General features: G+C 47.6%; 1 protein-coding gene and 1 long non-coding RNA gene across 2 annotated transcripts in view; one reads left to right on the top strand and one right to left on the bottom strand.

The window, feature by feature from the left end:
* Positions 1 to 21,491, bottom strand: part of RRP1B (ribosomal RNA processing 1B) — a 158,547-nt gene that overhangs the window by 118,864 nt on the left and 18,192 nt on the right. The gene's annotated exons all lie outside the window — the stretch shown is intronic.
* On the top strand, positions 16,143 to 19,633 carry LOC136013332 (uncharacterized). The gene is made up of 2 exons (XR_010612228.1): positions 16,143 to 16,246; positions 19,434 to 19,633. It is a non-coding gene; the product is annotated as an uncharacterized LOC136013332 (long non-coding RNA).

Raw genomic sequence — 21,491 nt, 5'->3', positions numbered from 1 at the left:
TGATAAATGGTGACCAGCAAGTGCCTCCCATTGTCCAAGCAATTGGGCAGGCTGATGCTTTTCTTTTTGGGGAGAGGGCAAGAGAACAAACATGCCAAACGTGCATCAGATAGCTGAGTGCATTACCAGAAGGGGCTCAGACATTATCGTGATAAGTAAATATGAGACTCTACTCAGAACACAATAGAGACTTTATCTTTTTCCCTAAATTATTAATCTTCCCTGAGGAGTGGCTTTATAGTGCTGACTTGGGCACTGTGGAAACACGACCTCTTCCCAGTGAGCTCCTCCCAGCAGTATCTCCTGGTAGGATCACAGCAGAGCTCAGCCTGTCCCAGGTGGGTTATCTGAGGGGGCACGACACACCATTCAGTGCTGGCTGGGAGAGGATGCCTCCAGCATGGGGTGGCAGCCATGCTTTTACAATGGGTGGTAACTGTCCTCTGCCCTGGTTAGTGGGCTGGCAGCACCTTTCCCAAAGCAGAATAACATAGTTAGTTGCCTTTGGGTTTGTGAGTGGCCTTTTCATAACCAGTTTTTCAGCCCTCTGTTGTCTGCTATCTATATGGGGGTAGGTAACAGACAACATTGGGGCTGGGGGTGACAAGTCAAGACTTGGTCTCCTTAGCCCAAGAGACTGTTTCTGCTGCAGGCTGTAGAGTGGTACCCCTTAAAGGCTTATAAAGGCATTTCAGTTCAGTCTCACTGGGGCCTGGTGAACATCTCAGGGCGCATAAGTGAGGAGGCAAGCTGTGGGATGCTGTACACAGTGCAGACTATGGAGGGGACAGGAGGTGTGGGGGAGCTCCTACATGTCTGAGGCTAAGAGAGGAGTGAGGGAAGCCCTGTGCGGAGACAGGATGAGGGATGAAGGATGTGGGGTGAACTGCAGGAGAAAGCACGCTGTGGGAGAAGTGAGCTTACAGCCAAAAGAAAAGGGTAGCTGCAATCACGACTATCTTATTCACATATGCATGGCATGTGTATGTTTGTGCTTGTGGTATGTCCCCAAAAGCGGAAGGATTCTTCCAGAAGAAGAATCCCCCAAATCCTCTCTCCACTGAGGCAGCCAGCAATCCTTCAGGAGGAAACAGAAAAGGTGGGATGGTTTTCCTGCCCAGAGCTGTAAGAGGGGTTGAGAAATGAAGACCTGCAGTCACACAGGGACATTTTTGTCAGAGGTACTTATAGCAGTAACTGCTGCCTGTCACTAAACTATTTTCCCCTTTGCTCTCTGGATCATATTAAATATGCTTGGGCTGCATCATCCCCCTTGACAGACAGCATCGGAAACACTTTGGAGCATGCAGGGATTGCCTGGAGCTCTCAGAAGTCAGCCCTTTGACAAAGTTCAATCCTCCCCCCGCTGTTTTCCAGGCAATCCAGCTACCTCCACCCTCATGCAGGAGCTGTGCCTCTCCCCAGGGCAGCGCAGCAAAGCCACCCCCGGGTACCCCAGGCCACTGAGGCACATGTCTGCTGCGGGAATGACACAAACGGGTCACAGCAAGGGGATGCCCTCTGATGGGTCCTGGCACTAATCATGGCTGTAAAGGGGTCCTGGCTCAGCCCCTGGAAAAAAGGGTGTTACCAGGGAAAGTTCCTCTGTACCTTGGGGAATAATTGCTAAAGCTAACAGGGAGTAAATGGCATCTTAAAATGTGCCTCTTCCACCATGAGAAACAGTGGCACTCACAGCCTGGTCAGAGGGAGAAATAAGTGAATCCCAGCATCCCTGGGATGAACTGGAGAGAGTGGGGGGAGAGGAGAGACGGGGAGAAGGTAATCAGACAGCCTCTACGCTGTTCCACTCTCCTTTTTGCAGCCATGTGGCAGTGCCATTCATTAGAAAACGTGGATTGATGGCGTTTCCCTGCTGCACGCTCCCCAGGGAGTCAGTGCAGTTCTCTGTGAGACCTCGTATTTCTCAACTGGCCTCTCCCCGCTCCCACATACACCAAGGGCTGAGGCAATGGAGCGACCAAACGCTCGCTCTGCCGGTGTTTTCTCCCCTGGCCGCAGGCTGACCCCTGAGGTTATCTGACAAGCCTGTCGTCGGACGTCAGCAGGAGCAAGGCCTGGCACGAAGGCAGCTCTGCAATACGGGAAGTCATTGTGTTCGTGCATCTTGCCCAGCAAAGGTGAAGAAGGTGGCCCCGGCCACGTATGGTGTTTCAAAGGCACATGCAGTTTTGGTGCTGCCTCACAGCCTAAGAGTCGTCACTGCCATAAAACCACCGACAGCAGCAGGGTGTTTGCTTCACCTGAGCTCTGGCACATCCCCTCACCTCGCCTGGGAAGAGCAAGGCTTTATTCTGCTCTTGGGAGGCACAATTTTCTCCTGGATCAGCAGTTTCCCGGGAAAGGTCCATTTATGCTGACCCTGGCCATGCACCGTGGAGTGTGGATGCTATCAGGTCTGGAGAACTCTGTCACTATTTTGGCCCCTCACTTTGATGCAGAGCACAGCAAGAGCTTTGGCCACAGTGATTTTGCATCAAGGCTGAGTCACTAGCTCTGAACCCAGCCATGTGATCTGGACACAGCGAGCCATGGCAAAATGTCACATAGGACATTTCATAGTAGGTAGAAGGGTCGTCCTCCTTGGGCACTTACCAAACTGAGGCTGCCCCAGGCAGAATGAGCACTTGGGTGCTAGTTTTGAAGGTGAGCAACGGTCCCACAGAAGGAAAACCATAGCCAAAGGCATTGATTTCAGCAGCAAACAGCACAAATACAGCAGGGAAAAAGGTTCAAGCCATCTGCTCCCTTCTAACACACTTGAGGGTGAACAGCCCCTAGAGGAAGAGGAGGGTGCCCTTCGTAGCACTCCCAATCCCCACAACTCCCACCACTTTGTGGGTAGGTAGAGACGCTATCCCACTTGGTGCCACCTCCAGGAGCCTCTGGGTCCCAGGAGAGCCCAGCAGTGGCTGCAGCCACCAGCCCTGTGGCGCAGCATGACCACCCCTATGGGTAACACCCTCGGCACTAGGGTCCCACAGGGTTTGGTGTGGCCACTGAGGCTGTTGGGACATGAAATCTCAGTCCTGATGGCAGGCTTCCCATTTCAACATTTTTTCTTTCTTCCTTGAAAGAAGGCAGAGGGGGAAGCGAGGCTGGGGGAAGAGGCAGGAGGAGCTCGAACCAGTGGGTTCTGGTTTTGCTCAGGCTTCTGAGAAATGCTTGTTTGGGAATAGCGCATTTTAAAATGTCCTACTTGGATGGAAAATGCCTTATCAGTAATAATAGTTCACCTTCTTCTCACCTGAGACGCCTAAGCAATTTCACTTGGCTTCCTTTCGCGCAGCTGATAGCCCCCTTCCAGCCCTGTGGCTGTCTGCTGTCATGGGCACTGCCTGGGGGGCACGGGCTCACTCCTCAGCACCCTGGGACAGCAGCTGGGGTCCCTGCAGGTGATGCTGCTTCCCCGCTGGGCAGCACAGGACATGGGTGCTGCCAGAGGCACAGGACAGCACAGAGATCACTGCTGCTGCCAGCTCACCATCCAGCTGGAGCACAGCGGGGCTTTAAAGGCCACTGATATTTCCATTGATCATAGCCACCACAGTCTGCTCCATCTCTGTCTCCATCTCCATCTCCATGGCAAGTCCCTTCCTCCAAGGAACACAGCCACGCCTCCTTGCTTCCTTTCAGTGCCATCCCTGGGGCATGCGGTTGCAAACTGAATGTCCTCTCTCATCAGTGCAAAACAACCACAGTCTTGTGGTTGTCTGTTCTCAGCTTGCCTGTGGTCCCTCTCTCACAGCTCTGTCTGGCAGGTCTCAAAGAAAGCTCCAGCTCGGGATGGGCAGCACAGCCACGTCTTCTAGCTATGAACCATCACATCAGCAGGTCACCCAGATGGGGAGCAGGACCAGCCAGGCTTGGGAAAGGTCTTATTCATGTGTGAGACTGTGGCACGGACCCTGCTGATGAGAATAATAAAGGACTTTCTACAATTACCCCACATGTTTCAGAAGGCAGGATTTCAAAGCAGCAGTTGAGCCCTAATTGATTAAATGCTCACTGCATTCCCGGGACTGAGCCACTGCCCCTCGGATAAATGGGAATAAGTCACAGGCAATTAGCGATTTGCCTGAGGTGTCTCTGTATGCTGGCGGTGTCTGGACTCAGACTCCTCTGGCCTTGTTAGTCATTAGACCACACATCCTCTGTCCTCTTCGGGTGGCATCCCAACAGCCCTGCCAGGATGGAAAAAGCAAAATAATCTGACTTCCCGTTTATCTAGGAACAGGTTTCGCACAGTCCCTTCATGCTTTTTGTTCCGATTCTGAGATTTTGCTTTCCTGCAAAGTTAAAATAAATCTCGAACTGCAACTGTGGAGCTTTTTGTGCTTGTTACTGGGTGATCATTCGAGGGAAACACATTAAAAGTAGTGCAGTGCATTTATTGCCAGAGCCGGGCTGACTGAACGAGGCTGATCAAATATTTTAAACTCAGTCTGACATTTATGCATTGCAGAAAGCCATTGTGGTGTCTCTGAGCTTGTGACCACTGTTTCTTTTCCTTCTGGACAGGAACCATTTCTTATGGCCTTCCTCACCAGCCCTTTGCTTTGCTATGACTTTCATCCCGTTTACTCTGCTCTCCCGAGGTGCAGGAGGACCTGGGGCATTTCCCACCCCACGCTCCCCACTGGTATCTGACCATCTTTTCTTCCCACATCAGCAGCACTCAGGGCAACTCTCAGTCAGTCTCAGTGTCTAACAAGTACCGAATCACATCTCAGTTGTCCCTGTGTCCAGCCCATAATTTGGGAACAGTGAAGAAAGTTTTGTTCTTTCACACTTTCTTTCCCTTTAAAGCCACTCTAAAGCAAATGCCACTTTCTTGAAGAATGTGGCGGGTTTTAAAAGCTTAAAATTGTTTTGTCTTTATCTTTCTTCCCTTTGCTGTTCAGTACAATCACAAGTGACTGGAGTGACATTAATGGAATTTAAACAGGGTCCTGACTTTCTCCAGAAGGTCTAAACCAGCACTTAGTGTCTCTATCTCACCATCCATTAGTGTGGTTTGAAAAATCCTTCCCATTTGACGGCTGGAATGGTCCCATTTGGAAGGCTCTTTCCAAGAAAGCGCAGAAAAAGCACTCTCTTTGCAGGAAAATGGATGTTTCTAGGTAAATGCAGCCCTTTCCCCCAGACTGGCTATTTTTAAGTTATGCTGTAACCACCCAGAGAATTCCTTCAGCTGCACACAAAGTGTTGGTTTATAAAACCCTGAACTTTGCTTTTACTTGCTGTCTATTTGTTAGAGAATATCTTGACCTGCTATTCTGACGGTGTGGGATGGAAGTGCTTGACATGTGGGAAAGCTGGGAGGCAGGGACCCTGCACTATGAAATCTGTGCAGTGACTGACATTACCCCATGTGGTCAGCTCCAGGAAAGGCAAAGCACCACCGTGTACAAAACCTCATGGTGGGATCATGGCCATCTAGCACGAAGCCCAACTTTAAATGCTTTTCATGGACAAAAGGATTCAATTAAGCCCATAGTGGGCTAAACATACGCCAGGTTAGCACTTTGTTTTGCAGAACTACAAACCTTTCGGACAGAGAGAACTGTTCCCACTTGTTTCATGTGAAGATGTAGCCTTTAAATTGTATTGAGCTGTATTTCCACTCTAATCAAAGTTATCTTATAACCAAATGGTATCCTAAAAGCTGATAAAGCAGCATTCCTTACCACTGCACACATTGTTTAAATGTCTCAGTGCTAGGATTTCATTCCTTACAGTCAGCAGAAAAACCTCCACTGACTCACAAAGGCTAGGAATCCTTAGGAAAATAATCCATGCTGGAAAACCAACACTTCCCCCCCATTATCTTTGCTGGCTGACAGTGGGGGTGAGAGCAGTATGGCAGACAAGGCTGCATGGGGACTTCTCCTAGCCCAGCAGGTCAGGATACTTTTCAGAGTAAGGAAGGTACCCACAGCCCCTTCTCCCCTGCCAGTGCTGCCCAGCGCAGACATGCTGACAGCAGCCATCGCTGTTAGTGTCAGAGAAAAAATCTGGACAAGAGCTCAAAGAAAGCCCATGTGTGACAGTTCTTCTTCAAAACCATTAACGGGTGGCTTCCCTGGGTCATGTAGCACCTTTTACCACACCTTGCATAGCACTGATGTAGAGGCAGTAGCAGAGAGGGTCAGAGATGTGACCCGATGGAGATGTGCTCCCTGGGACCAGGTATTTGCACCCCCATCTGTTGATGTGTTCATGGTTGATCTTCAGCCTGCGTTTTCCTGCAACTCATTTGCATTGCTGCCTCCTCAGAACAGCCAGCTCTTCCCACGGCTGCTGCTTCATTCCTGAGGATGGGATAAGAGGAAGTGGGATGGGATGGGGTGGGACAGGAGTTGACCATGCTGAGGGAGACAGCCCAAGGTGTGAGTGGCACTGCTCTCTTGTAAGGCTGAGTGACCACATCTGGATGGTAGCTCCCCAGGGGAGCCCATCACAGGGAAACCTTCTCCTCTGGTGCTGGGGTGTGTGAAGCTGAACTCAAAATGCTGAGGGGCGTCCTCTTCCTGGGGGAAAAAGATCAGGGAAGCTTGTGGCAGTAGGACCTGAGCATTGAGAAGATGCCAGCATGACAGACGGAATGAAGCTGTCATTAGAGGGGGGAGCTGTACCCAGATCACTCTACTGTGTTGCTTCCCAGTGTGGGCCTACCTGCAAGGGGCCAGTGGGTCTCTCCTATCCATCCATAGGCTGCATTTCCCTCAGGTCTAGCCATTTAGCTGCCTTGGTCTTTCTAAGACAGAGGAAATCTCCCTTGAAACCAAGCGGCTTCTCTGGCTGCAGCTTTGTCTCCTCCTTCCTGTTTGCTGCTGAAGTCCCTGAAAGGGCTGTTTGTGCCCACTGTCACAGCACCCAGTGCCTCTCAAGGATGTTAGGTCACCTCCCGCCACCCTGGGACTCTGGCACTGCTGCCTCTCCTCCCCTCTTGTTCGGCACTCACATTGTGCTGGGCACAGCAGGTCCCCTCAACACCCAGCAGTGTCAGTGCCCTCCCCAGCTGCGGGGCTGCCCCTTCCCTCCACTGCCATCCCATTCCCTTTCCCTTCTACATTTTATCAAGCTCCTTATCCTGACATTTAGAACTCTGGGCTGAGCAGCCTCTGCCCACAACTCAGCTCAGCCTTCCTCCTTCTCTTCCCCTCCTCATGGGATCAACACAGGCTCACCTCTTCTTCCATTCTCCCACCTCTGGCTCTTGTTCCACCTCCCACTTTCCCACCTCTCCAGGCTGCTCACCCGCAGCGCAACCTGCCCATCTTCACCATGCTGCCCCGGAGCTGGCTCCCTTTGGAGCTCCATTTCACCTATGCTCTCTGCTCAATATTGCTTGTTCCTCTTTTGGGCCTTAAGACAAAAATATCTCCCCACCCGGGCAGCCTGCACTGCCAGTCAGATTTCCTTGTGAGCTGTGTGAGCAATGTTGTTTATGTGCTGGGCAAATACACTGACCCAAAGGGAAAGAGCAGACAGTTCCTGTGAAAATGCTTTCTCTGCTCAGTTCTTATATTATTGCTTTTCTATGACATCTCTTTTTGTCTATTATTCTCACCAGTTTAGTGCTTGATTTTTACTTTGAAATGCACAGGCACAGCACACCCTCCCCTCTGAGTGCAGAAGGTGGTTATGGTGTTGCAATACAGTCACAGAAAACTACCCCTATATAGAGTAAGATGTGCGGAAAGCTTCAAGGGTCACAGTCACAAATCCTGCTCACCTCCTTCTCTCTTGTTTGCTCTCTAGCTAAGGTGTGTTGAGCATTGCCATGCCCTCACTCGCTTCCTGCTGGGGGTACTGTTTGGTTTGTCTTTCTGGCAGCAATATAGAGCTATAGGTTTTGTAAGGTATGGAGCCCCTTGTCTGACCCACAGCAAACACCCCCAGAGGCCTGTTCCCCTCCTGCTGTGGTTGCTCTCAAAGAAGTGGCAGGATGCATGGGGATGCTGGTGCCTCCATGCCCAGGGCTGAGGGCTGTCGCAGAGGATGTGGGCAATGCAAAGCCAGCTTTTTCACCCCTTGAGGGAAACCCACGTCTGCAGCCTCCTCCACAGCATCCTGACCGCGTCTCTGTGCTCTCTGGGGGTGGGTTGCTCGCAGTCCCTTGTGCTGGAGTTGTTTCGCTTTCCACAGGCTCCCGCTTTCCACAGGCTCTTTACATAGCTTGGAGACAAAGAGAGGATGACCTGGGAGTTAAGAGACTTCCTTGTCTGGTGGGACATCCCACTCCCACCATTTGGTCTGAAAGAGGCAGATGGGTTTCCCACAGCTCAGCTTCATGCCCTGACCACAGAATGCTGCTGCAGGGTCCCAATGGCTCTGAGATCCCTGCTTAAATGTCATCTGCTGAGCAGGAACAGTGTGCTCCACAGCTGATTGGAACCACGCTTCTTGCAAATAAGCTATCAGCCAGATGAGAAGTCCTGCTTTAATAAAGTTGTAGCTTAGAGACAGGCAATAGCAGATACAGTCTTGTAGGTCCCTGATGCAAAGTAGCTCCCCACAGTCCCCGGGTGAGCAAGAGGATTCTTGCATCTTCTCATTTAACAGTTATAAAGCAGAGGAGAATTTAGCTTAATCTCCATCCTTGGGGTGCCTTCTTGAATCACTGTGACTTGGCCAGCACTGACCACAGAGTCATTAAACCACTGACTTGTGCAGGTCAGGCAGGAGCTTGGATGACATACAGTTCCAGCCCCTGCTCAAAGCACAGCCAACATAGAGCAAGTGACGCAGGGGCTCATCCAGCTGAGCTCTAAGTATCTCCAAGGCTGCAGATTACACAGCGTCTCTGGTCAGCCTGGTACAGTGCTTGACCACCCTCACAGGGAAAGACATTTTTCTAGTACCCAACCCAAATTTCCCTCTTGCAACCCATTTCTGTTGCCTCTTGTGCTGTCCCTCCCTGTGCATCCCCCAGCACACCCCCAGCTCATGCCCAGAGAACTCCAGTTCCTTGGATTGTGCTTTTTAAGTTCTGGCCACTGAAAATGCCGTCTGTTAATGTGGCATTTGCAAAGAGCCAAGCGTGTGCTGAACTCTTTGCCTAGGAGACACAACCCATGGCACAGGAAGTTTCTGGTCTGAAAGGCAGATTAAATGCATGAGGGATTAAATGCCCAGCCCACCTGTCTGACGTGTCCGACCCATTAGCAAAGCTTACATGCTATAGACAGCTGGCCATTTCATGTGCCAACCCCCCAGACAGGGCTACGCAGTCCTCTAGAAGCATTGCACTAGCCCTGCTGCATTTTACTGCTCAGCAATGTTTGGATGTTATTAACACATATGTACGAGAATATTTTGGGCTGCAGCTGGGTCACTGGGTTCCTGAGGAGCTATTGAAAACATTGCAGTGCTGTTCAGTGCAGCGGTGAAAGGACTGAGCCCTGCAGAGTGGTGTCAAAAAGAAGGATATTGGGCTTTTGCCACAGAGGAAATGGGAGCAGAAGGATCAAAGTCTGTGACTAATGATGCAAGCCACATATCCAAAGGGTACTTCTACCCCTGCAAACACAGGCAATGCAATAAGCCTGGCGTGGAGTTCAGAACAGACACATCTTCATAGAAAAAGGGAAAATAAAGGATGACAGACTCAAAATTACAGTCCTACTGGGATCTCTGCTCTGTTTGCTCAGAGCTGCGCAAAATCTTCATAGCTTGGACCCCCGCTAACAGCAAGATTGTCTTGGAATTACCTCTCCTCTGACTCATAGTTTTTCTGAAGGACGCCTTGACTATAATGCTACTTCTCCCTGAGAGCAATTATTAGGAAAGCATTCATTTTCACTGTTCAACACAATGAAGACATTAAAAATGCCTCATATGCAGGAGGGGGGAAGTCGGCATTGTTCGTCCTGGGCCTGTTGAATTAGTGTGGATGCTCATTGGGCTGTGCATCAGATCCCAGGGGCCAGATCCTGAAAACTCACATCCTGCTAGTCAAAATACCCGCAGCCTACAGACCAACCCTGTGCAGCACTTGTTCACTCACTTTTCCACTGCATAGGGTAAGGCCCCTTCTGAGCAAACTTGTGCTGGAGAGAGCTGGTTGGAGCAGGCCAAAACAGACCCACAGAATAAGCTAGCAGTTAGGCAACATGGACAAGCAGGTCTATGTGCCCTCCTTCACTTACTTATGCAGGTTACCATAAGTAACTACCTGTGGCTCATTTACTGCACTGGGCTCCTCCATGCAACCTAGGACTGAGGGGCTTGTTCCTTCTGCAAAGACTGCATGTCAGAGAAATCTTCATCATGAACCAGTCTCCTTCATGACTTACTCCCTCATGGTGTGGAGGAAAAAGGATGTTCCTACTCACAGATCTCTTGTTGACCTCTTGATAGGTTGGTCTCCTGAGTCAACAGGACCCTTGATCTTGGGGATGATGGTTGAAGCGGAGGGTCAAATACCTTCCTTTACTTGCATTTGCTCAAACTCTTTAGTCATTGAAACAGAAGTTCAGCCTGATTGCAGCTTCGTATCTCACTGCTGTTTACTGATCTGGCAAATGCATCTTTGTGCTGACACAACTGTTTGATATAAAGGGTCTTTCCCCAGGAGCGAGTAGAGGAGGAAGGTGAATGCTGGATCACAGCCATTAGAGAGAAGAAAATGCCTATGATGCAAAGGCGTTCGGGTTTTTTTCCCCCCTTTTCTTGTTAATTAAAGTCAAACCATAATGCTGGTCACTGAGCAGAAAATCTAACCTAGTGGGTGGGCAGTCAACCCTGCCAGACTCACCATGTCCACTCTGTGGGGTACCTGGAGCGCTACCAGAGCTTGTCCAAATCCTTTGTACACACTCAGCCAAATTTTTGCAGAGGCTTCGTATTTTTTGCAGGGTGAATAATGAGGATGCACCGATCTACTGACTGCGTGGGGTTGCTTACGCAGAAAAGCACTGCAGCTTTGGAAGCGGAAGACCACACCACCACAATCTGTTTTCTATTGGCAGCGTGCACCTTCTTCCATTACCTCTCAACATCAGGTGATGCTGCAGCCAAAAGCTGATCTGCCTCAAAGCAGGCAGAATATCCTGCCTCTGTGCCAGGTGGTTACAGAGCAGGTAGGGGATTTCTTTTTCTTGCACTTGCGAATTCAAGACAGAGACGTCAGAAGCATCTCACAGGAGGTTGTTAGGGAAAGAAGCAGCACTGCTATTATCACCTATAAAAAACAGCTCTCAGCCCAGAAGAACAAGGAAGACGAGGTAATTATGGTTTTGGCACAGTTAGCACTGGCTGAGGGCATTTTCAGTCAAGCCGGGACAGACAGTGTGCTGTTTCTTTCCAAGGCAGTTGAGACAACTGTATATGTTACAGGAATCCCTTCTCCCTTTCCAAAATACAGCTGTTAAACAGCGTGCGTAAACACTAAGCAGCTGCTGGGGGGCATCTGCAAGAACCTGCAGGGTGACTTTTAGATGGACAGGATGCAGTTGTCTTAAACTATTTTGGACCTGGAGCACACCAGTTATTCTGGCTCCAGAGCAAATGAAAGACTCGACAGCTGTGAGGGCTTTCAAGGATAATCAACTGCCACTGGGAGCCACTGGGAGATGAAACCGAGCCATTTGGGAACCCTGGGAGTAACCCTTCCCCTTGGGCTGCCCCCAGGGCCAGGAAGGATGGAGGACAGGACACAAAGCAAGCCTGGCTTGCTCCCACCTGGACATCTGGAGCTAGCTTTAAAAGCTGTGAAGGAGAGCGTGGAGTCCCTCCTGCCTCAGGCATGCACTTTGTATGCTACCCAAAGACCTCTAGTGTCAAGAGATCCAGTAGCGGAAGGCAAGAGACCAGGGCTTTTCCTGGGAGAAGGAGCTGGCAAGGTATATAAACCTTCCCTCACCTGACCTTGGCAGCAAGTAAATGGAGCCTGCAGAGGCAGCATGCAGCAAGGGAAGGGTCAAGGCTTGCGTGCCTGATTCTGTCCCTCCTCAGACTTTCCCATCTGGCAGGGGGATGGTTGGTACCCACAGTTCGAAAAGCAGTGGGTCTGAAGTGCCTGTTCAGTATTGCTGTTTCCTATCACTATGTTTCCACCATCCTTTTTTCCCCAGGAGTGCTTGGCTGCTCCCTGCTCTGGCATGTTCTTTGCTGTGTATTCAGCAGGAGTCCCCAGCTTTTTCATACTACTCCAGTGACAAAAAGTTGCTGTCATTACTCCAGGCCTTTTTCGCCTTGGGTTTATAAGGACGACTGTTTTATGACTCGCTGCGTTTCTGCTGTGTCCACTAATGGCTTTTATGTAAAAACGATTCACCAATGAGACCGTAAAGGCCAGCAGCCTACGCAAGTGGTATTTCTGCAAAGTTTCCCTGTCCTTTCCAGTGACATTTGCCAGTGCAGCGCAAAACTGCTGGTCCCTCTGTGTCAGGATGTGATGATGTGACCATGCAGTTGGCAAGGACATATCCTCTGAGAGCTCATTCCAAATGGAAATGTGAACCGTCAAAATGTGGACATCCTCCATACAAAGGGCATCTGCACCTGTCTCCTCATGGTTCACCCTCTGTCCTGGGCCACCGCAGTCTGCTAGGGGTAGGCAATGCCAAGCGTTGGGCGCGTTGCCTCCATGCATGCAGCTCAAGGTGATTTAGAGGAGATTCCTCCTCCAGATGCACACACACATTATGCACACAATGGCAGGCCTCCGAGTGAAGCCCTGGTTGAAGAGAGCTGCTGGTGATTCCAGACGCAGCTTCCAGGTGGAGCAGCCTGTCCTACAGAATTTTTGTGGGTCCCTGACTCATTTGTCAGGAAAAGGCGCACTTCCATCACCAGAAATAGTCCCTCTCCTTGCTAATTGTCTCTCTGATGGCTGGCATCGATTTTTTGCAGGTTTCTTTCTGCTCAGGAGCCTGTTACACCCCCCAGTCTGCAGTACCAGTTCAGTATTGCTATTTCCTATCACTATGTTTCCACCATCCAAGCTCCAGTGATAACCTCCTTCAATTCACCTTCAGGCATTCCCACATTTTCCTCATGATGTAGTGAGCAGTCAGACCCCAAGTCCCAGGTTCTTCACAGGTGATGAGCCACATATCCCCACTCTGCTATCCAATAACGCTGGGCAAACAGTTTGCCGTTAGCAATGTGTTCAACAGAAACTGTCTTTCTGTCTGTTTTTGAGGCTGTAAATAAGAGTCTTGGGAGTTCGTTATCACTGGAAATTCCCCGGAGAATTGTTCCAGTGACCAGCATTGGATCTCCTGGTGAACTGTACTGCCGTTCATGCCTTTAATACTCATTGCGCATTCTGTGGGTTTGATCTTGGCATTTTTTTCTAACCCTTGATTCCCAAACCAATATTTCCTTTTCATAAAGGCTGCTGCATTAGTACACTCTCTCTAAATGCTCATGTGGCTGCTGTGTTATTTAACAAGCCTCTTGTTTATGAAAAAGAGAGAAAGAAAAAAAAAGAGAGATTCTGAAAACAGAGGAGTCTGTTGTAGGTTCCTTCATAATACCTTTCTGTCTTGTGAAGATGTGGTAATAGATGTTCTCACCACAGCCCCATCCTACTTGTGATGAGTGTTGCTCTCTCCCGTTCGTTGTCCATACTACACTGCAAGCTTGTGTTCATTCATTTCAATGTGTGTTCTGTAAGACAACTTATTTCACTTCCCAAAAGCATCAGAAGCACCTTCTAGGACTACCAGAGAAGGCACATATTCCTTTAGGGCTCATCACTTTGATTTCAAAGGTAAGAAATTTACTTTTTGATTGAGGAAAGTATTTATCAATATCGCTAATAGGTTAAAGCCTCAAATCCCAGGTCAGATTGCATTTGATATCACAAACCACCAGAATAATTTCATGCTGTCAAAGCGATGAAGATGAAAATATATTGACTTTCTTATCTAGTATCTCTTATTGTCAATAACAAATGAGTCTGTGGAAAGTTTTGGCCATCACATTGGCTTTTATTGACACACAGTGAAGCAAGAAAATACCTCCAGAGGCCTTCCAGACTGTACATGCAATTACCACAGTCCCAGGCCATTACCCCTGGCGGGATGTGCCATTTGCAGCTACAGGGCAGTGCATAGGCACATCCACACACAGACCAGCCAGAAGGGGTTTGGAACCCAGTGCAAATCAATACCCATTTTGTTCTCCTTCTTCATGCTCTTCCTCTTTCTATTATGAATTACAGAATTTAGAGGCTTTCAGCTCTAAAACCCATGCTGACATAAGTGACTTACCAAAGTAGGATCACGCTGACTGGAAGAATCCATACCACAAAGCTCAGCTCCTATTCAGGCATCTAGGTGACCAGAAGCTTTAGTTGAGTTCAGTTCCCAACTTTCTCTTGCAGTAAGAATTGCTGTCTAACTAGATTTCCTCCCAATCTGATCTCTATGTTTTATGCATCTAGCAGTGTTGTTCTTTCAAATAAATACCTATGGAATATGATCTTGCTATATTCACATAATGATCAAACCTTCTACAAAGGCATATCTTTAAACAAAGACACTGTCTATCTTAACCAGCAAGATTAGTAGTTGCAGATCTAATTGTAAAGTTTTTCTCCCAGTATGTACTACAAGACCAGGGAAACATTTGCCGAGCAGAAAAGTATAAATTGAGCAGAGAGAGAAAAGCTGTATCACTGAACTTCTGAGAGGTGATCGCTATTGACAGAAAATAAATAGTTTGAGCCAACCCAGAAACTGATCTAGAACATGCAACATCAAGACTTTGAAGATAACACATCCTGCTGAATGCTAGGACAAAGCTTTGGGCTCTCTGGTTATATCAGCTGTGTAACAAGAGGAGTAGTTCTAGCTGAATTACGAACATCTGGTTTCCTGTTTGAGGCATCACAATCAATCTTCTCCAGTAGCACAAACTGCTTACTCCACCTCAAACTTAAAGCTCTTCTGAAATAATCACTGAAAAACCATCTGGTTTTGAGTTGTCTTGTATCTGTCTTCTGAAAGATATTTCCAGGATGTTAACTAACAACTCCATCCAAAAAATTATTCCGTGTTTCTTGTCATCCGTGATCACATATATTTAGATGCCATATGCCCTGTACTTGCTTCTCTGGAAACTCAGGTTTGGTTTGTGCCAAGAATTGCAGGTAAGAAATTTGCCTTGCATGTATTATTGCTCATAGGCTCTTGCTCAGCCTCTGGGACTGAAGCATAACATGCATGCACACATTTGAAAATAGATTGACTTGGTGTCCCACTCACAAACTGTGAGCCAGCCCACCTCCCCGATTCCTTCTTCATTGGAGTAATTTCATCAGCTGGGGCTTACGAAGCAAGAATTTTGCTAACCCTTGGAGCTCTGAAATATTATTTATTGTTTTCCCCTTCACCACAGCTTACATGCAGAACCAGTGTGTAAGAATGCATGATGCATGATTCAGTGCCATGCAGAAATTCTGTTGAGCTTGTGTTTGGCACCGATGGTAACCTTTGTCTGGTCTGTGACTGGAGAAAGCCAGCTCCTGAGCGTGTAAAGTGCATTTGATCTTACTTTCAAACACCCACGTGCATGCCCAAAAAGCCACAGAACTCATTAAATTCATGGTCCTGAAACTAGTGTTTTGTTCTCTGCCCCTGCTCCGTTTGACTTGGGGTGAATGCAATTGAATGTCAGAGATACAGCTCGTCTGTAACGCAAGAGGAGGATTACAGTTTTCCTGACATTGGAGAGGGGGTTACAACAATGCAGCTGACGTAGGAAGGGACGGGTTACAGTGCATCTGACATAACAGCAATTATAGGAAATATATTTACAGGAATGGATGGAAAACAAATTTAGTATGATGTTCCAGAGGAGGACAATAAAGGTGTGTTGCAACAGTCCTTCCCCCCTTGTGGAAAGCCGTATTTCTCAGTTGTCCATCGGCACAAACAATCTGTGCTGTATTGCAGGAAATATCAGACGCAAATAATCACATTAATCTCTAAGGAAGGATACCTGTTTTCGTAACTTGCTCATTCACTAAGGTCTCTTAGTAGTGGCTCAGACAATAGGTGGATATATCAGGTTTTCCCCATAGAATAACTGTACCAGCGGCACTGTGCTGCAAACGCGACTTTTATTTTGTTTCTGTTTTCCTTCAGAGTGAGCAAAAGGGGGAGGGGAGAAGCTCCTGATTTTTCAGCATGCAGTAGATAAATGCCATTAATACCCTCTTCAGAGGAGCCTGTGCATACTGCCTTGCCTAGCAGAGGTACAGGTAGGTAAAAGCAGATGAAGCAATTACTTGGGACACTGGGAAAGCAATAGCCTTTCCATTTTAAGCTGCAGTGAGAGCACAGTGGATCTCAGGCACTAATGCACTGATACAGAAGAAAGGTGAGTGGGGCTGTTATTCATCTTGTCCCTGGGGAAGAATGTGTAGCTTTCTGCATGAGTCACTCACAATTGAGAGGAGGGGAGCAGAGGCTGGGGTGAGGGGACATCAAAACTGCCACATGTGGGTCACTGTTTCCAGCACGGCCATCAACAAAGAACATACGTGTGCAATGAATTCCATTGTCTCAGGCTACTTCCTGTTGGGCACGTGTCCACGTCGCCCACAGCTGCACCGCTGGGGCACCTCTGCTTCCTTTGGCACCTCTGTAAAAAGCAATAGGACGCTGGTGAAGGTCAGGCCAAAAGGAACAAGGCTGAATTACCTTCCCACCCTCACAGCTTGTCCCCCTGGTCAGGCATGGGGGCAGACACCCAGTCGCCAGTGAGGGCATCTGCACTGGCTGGAGAATAACTGACGGATCATGCCTAGGTGGGAACACCTCATGGCTACCCCAGCAGACATAAAGCCAAGGGCAACAGACTTCTGTCTTCTGGCCTGCCCACGGGAAGGTTCCTGAACCTGTGGAATGGGGTCTGGTTTCCCACTACTCCCATCAGGCTGGAAGATGGGATCGCAAAGAGAAAAGATCCCATGGAAGGCAAGGGAAAAGGAGCGCAGCAGTTTAACCTTGAGTTTTAGCTTATTTAGGGCTTGAATGTGGAGCTCCCACCCAGAGCCCTGACTCAGGCTGGGGGTGCCCTGGGGCTGTGAAGCCACTGGACACGGACAGTGGGTCGACTGAGTGTCCCAGCTCTTGTTTGACAGCTCAGCAGCCATGCAGGACCCAGCCTCCGCAGCTCCTCCCTGCCCCAGCACAGCTCTTCCACACAGCCAGCCTTCCAGCAGCAGTGTCAGAGGGTTTCCTTCTTTCATCACTGCAAGGGGTTTCCAGCACTGCTTCCCTGCTGCTGCCTGCTGCTTGTTGTTTCCATCTTACCCTGTCCGTAGCTTCTTCCGTCTTGGACCCTTTGCATCCTTCTCAGCTTCCAGCTCTGTCTGGGGCCCTGGGAGGACCCAGAGCCTCAAATTACAGCTATGCATACAGCAGTGAGCAGGGAGGATGCTGAGCCAGACAAGGGGAAGGATCATTTCATAGGAACCAACCCCCTGTCACATGGACTGTGGATACATCCTCCTTCCACCTCTGCTCTCATATCTGAAGTCTACTTAGCGTTTATTTTTTGCTTTGGAGTTGGCAGCTTGACTGAGCTTACACTTAACACTTCCCTGTCAGGTGTGGCCTAAAAACCCCAAACAACAAAACCACACATGAGCTGCTACTGTGTGTAGGATGTTTCAGGGAGCAGTGAGGAGTCAAACATGGTTTCGGCAGCAGCTGCTGGCAAGGAGTTGCAAAGCCTTGGAGCACCAGAAAGCTAGCTCCTGCTGTTTGACCTGCATCTCTGTCCACACTCCAGCTGGAAGCGGGGGGCTAACATTAAAGTACAAGTATTAATCTTACAGATAGTCCAGCCTGATGTGAAAAATCATATACATGAGCTGCCTAAATTGTACTAAACCCAGTATGTATGTAGCTCTATTTATACCAGCTACAAGATTAACATTAATCACTTAATTGCAGTGTGAAGGTTGGTCTTGCAGTTAAAGCACTTTGCCTGGGTTCAGGACACAGAAATGTATTTCACTGCTCTGCCACAGACTTGCCACATCACCACCATGGGCAAAACACTTCATCTTGCAGTCTTTTGCCCTTCCAGTAGTAAAGTAGCTATAGCAAGTGAGGGAAATTACATCTTTTCCTTATCTGCTATCCATTTTGCTTGTGAAGATCACACATTCTCAGTGGGAAAGTACCATTTCAAAGTGTTGGTCTATAAGCATCTGAACTCCACGTGGCTCTGCCCCAGGCATGTGCCTACCTGGCTGATCCTGATGCCAGTAGTAACAGTAGCTTAACACGGATATACTGAAACCCAGAGACTCTTGGAGTCCTCTTTAGTCAAAGCCTTTCAGTAGAATACGTGCTTTACCTTGCAGGACACCTTGCAGATGGATGCTTTAAGAGATGTTGAGCAATTGCAGCCTCCAAGTAAACTCAGCAGAAACTGTGAATGCTTACTCTCTGACAATCAGCCCACATACTATGAAATTACTTTTAGCTAAATTTAAATGGGCACGGTTAGATTACAGGTGTGTGTTTGCTTTTACTACTATCACTACCTTTGGTCATTAAACTTAAGCAACTGAAAAAAAAAACCCTACCTCAAAAGCCATTATCCAGTGTTAGTTGTTTAGCTTCTGCCTTTTATCTATCCTGGGCAATGGAAATAACCTGGTCCACTTATCTTTTTACATAATCTTTTCATGTGTTTGTTGCCAGTTGTCAGTCAGGTTCACATGCCCCAGCACAGTGGAGCACTATCAGAGTGACAAACACGGAAGGGAAATGATTACAATAAAAGAAAGACACTCTCAAGGGCATAGACCACCTTGTTTTTTCTGTGTTTGTACTTCCCTTAATACAAACAAAACCAGTCAGAGGCCTGGTATTAATGGTAGCTTTTGTAGCACATTGTATTTAGGAAAGTAAAGAACCCTAACTTGCCTGGTTGTGACCCTTCATAAAGCTACTTTATAGCCCTAAATGAATGCTGGAGAGGTCTTTGTACCTTTACTCTGCAAGACAAGCTCAATGTATTATGTCAGTGAAATGTCATCGCCACATCAATTATGAAATGTCATAAATGTTAACAACAAAAGATCATTGTTGCGATCATAATTATGTAACTCTGATGCAATGTTATGACCAAAGACATTCCAGTGGTCTGAAATGTATTTCTGGATACCATTGTGGTGCCTCAGTAAGGATATGCTAACCTTTAAGTATTCTTGCCAAAACTGCAGTGGCAGCCTGGATTTTTTCAAATTCAAAGACACTTTGAAGTCATATTAGAAATAGTCATGCACCTTTTGTTTTTTTTTTTTTTCCAAGATAATGCTTTTGTCTTTAAAATAAGCCTACAAGTATTTTAGTTGATTATCTCATCTTCTTTAAATGTCACTCTACTTTTTGGAACATGACATCTTCCGTTTTACTTTTTTCTAGGCCAGAGTCTGACTTGGACCAGGAACATCTCTATTGGCTTCAGCAAGGTTTTACTCAACTAAACTGTGTCAATGATGGGACACTGAAAATACTCCAACAAATCTAATTTTCAAAATAATTACACTGGTGTTTCCTGGGGAAAATAAACCCAAACTACAGCTATGCTGCAAGTAATACCACAGGAAACCTATCATAGCAAACCAGGCTGACTACAGCTGTAGAGGGTGAAATGGGTAGAAAGGAATGCTGCTGTTTCTCCGGTTTGTGTTCTTTTTGCCAAGTGAAGAAAGTTGCTATTGTTATTAGTTTGTTTTGAAACTGATTGAAAATGCTGAGTGAAATGACTAAAGATTGAATTGCTGGAAATACCTGCAAGAGGAATTCTGTAAGGCATCAGTCTTCATGCATATTCCTGTCCATTGACCATGCCACCCTCAGGGAGGGAGCACAGGACTGCCGCAATGGGAAAACTTAGCTGTTGTGTCCTCCCAGTTTCTCCCTCTTCCTAGAGAAATCAAGGAACGTCCTTGTGAAGGTGCTGTGGAAAGTACTTCTCTGCTTTCCTCACTTTTCTGCTCTCGTCAGGTACAAGCCTGCTCTGTAATTGTTCTTCTCCTAACCATGGGTGTTTCTCTGAGGAGATTCCTTGTTCAGGATGTCCAAGACACCAGAGGGCAGCAGAAGTGTTAAAGCAGAAATTGCAAAAGCATCAACTTCCCCAACAGAAGCACCTCTTTCGGTGATAAACCGTGATTGTGTAAGAGGTTTGTAATGCCCTGACAGTATCAATTCATAGTGAAACTGGTAGAAAAATGATATGACACTACCAAAACTGCAATAGCTACTTCTGAGCAGCACTGCTGGAAGCTGTTATGACCCACATGTACGAAAGTGGAAGAGAAATACCAAAATGTTGCTGAGAGTAATAGACACATGAATTCTTTAATTTAACTCTCATAAATCATATAATGGCGTTATAACTCTTAAAACCTCTTCAAAACTATGCAGTGGATGAGCGCCCTCCTCCACTACGGAAGCTGTACATACCCCACCCTCTGGACTAGCGATTGCAGGTAAGTATGCAAGTAACTTCCACACATAGCTACACTTGCCAGCTCTTCTTGCCTCTTCCATCTAATGCACATAATTGAAATCAGCATGGTGGATTCCCCTTAGTGTAGCCCTCTCGTGAGGTCTTACTCTCTTCAGACAGTGCCATGGCACAGGCATCCACCTCTCCTTATGATTTAAAAAGTCATGAGGTGATAGGGAGAGCACCAAATCCAATCCTTTTCCTCCCATTTGGCAAGAAAGAAACTCCAAGTCCCTTTAAAAGAAATAAAAATGTTACGCTCCTAGTTGGGGCTGGCTCTCTTGAGTGTTCTTTTGAAAAGGACCCGTTCTGTTTGACATTCTAAAACACTTAATCAATTTCAAATGAAAACAGCAACTATAATTAAAGAGAGGAAAATCCCACCACAGCAGAGGAACCATTATTAAGGTAATTTTTTCCTTTATAACTCCTGGGGCACTGTTCACATGCAGTTGCTACTGTATGTGCTGTTTGTGCGTCAGCTCCTCTTCATGGGCTCCACAGAGAATATACTGTTAGCTTAATAATAACAACAATAATAATAATAATGTCAACTTTTCATGTGAATTATTCAAGGCACTGTGTAAGCGAGCACTAATTGAATGTTACAATAGCCTGGGCTGCCTGCGTGCTGTTACCCCGCTTCCAGCAGTACATAAGCAGGTTTTTTGTGCGATGGTCAAGATAAACAAAGTTTGGGGGTTAGTTTTAGGAGTTATTTCCGCATGTTTCTATGACAAAGAGCCTGCAGAGTAAGTGGCCTCCTGAAGGGCTGGCACCCACATTGTGGTGGGTAACACAAGCGATATAGTTTGTTAGGTAAGAGACGCAGAGGAAGTCCTGCTTGCTTCACTGGAACGTCCCGACAGATCTGAGGCATGCTGATGACACACAGCTCATGTACCATGTAATTTGATTTATAGAGAGCTTTCCTCATCCCTTCCTTAGAATAAATCCTTAAAAAC

This window comes from Lathamus discolor, chromosome 4, assembly GCF_037157495.1.
Source record: "Lathamus discolor isolate bLatDis1 chromosome 4, bLatDis1.hap1, whole genome shotgun sequence".
Lineage (NCBI taxonomy): Eukaryota > Metazoa > Chordata > Aves > Psittaciformes > Psittacidae > Lathamus > Lathamus discolor.
This window is presented reverse-complemented; position numbering and strand designations above follow the sequence as displayed.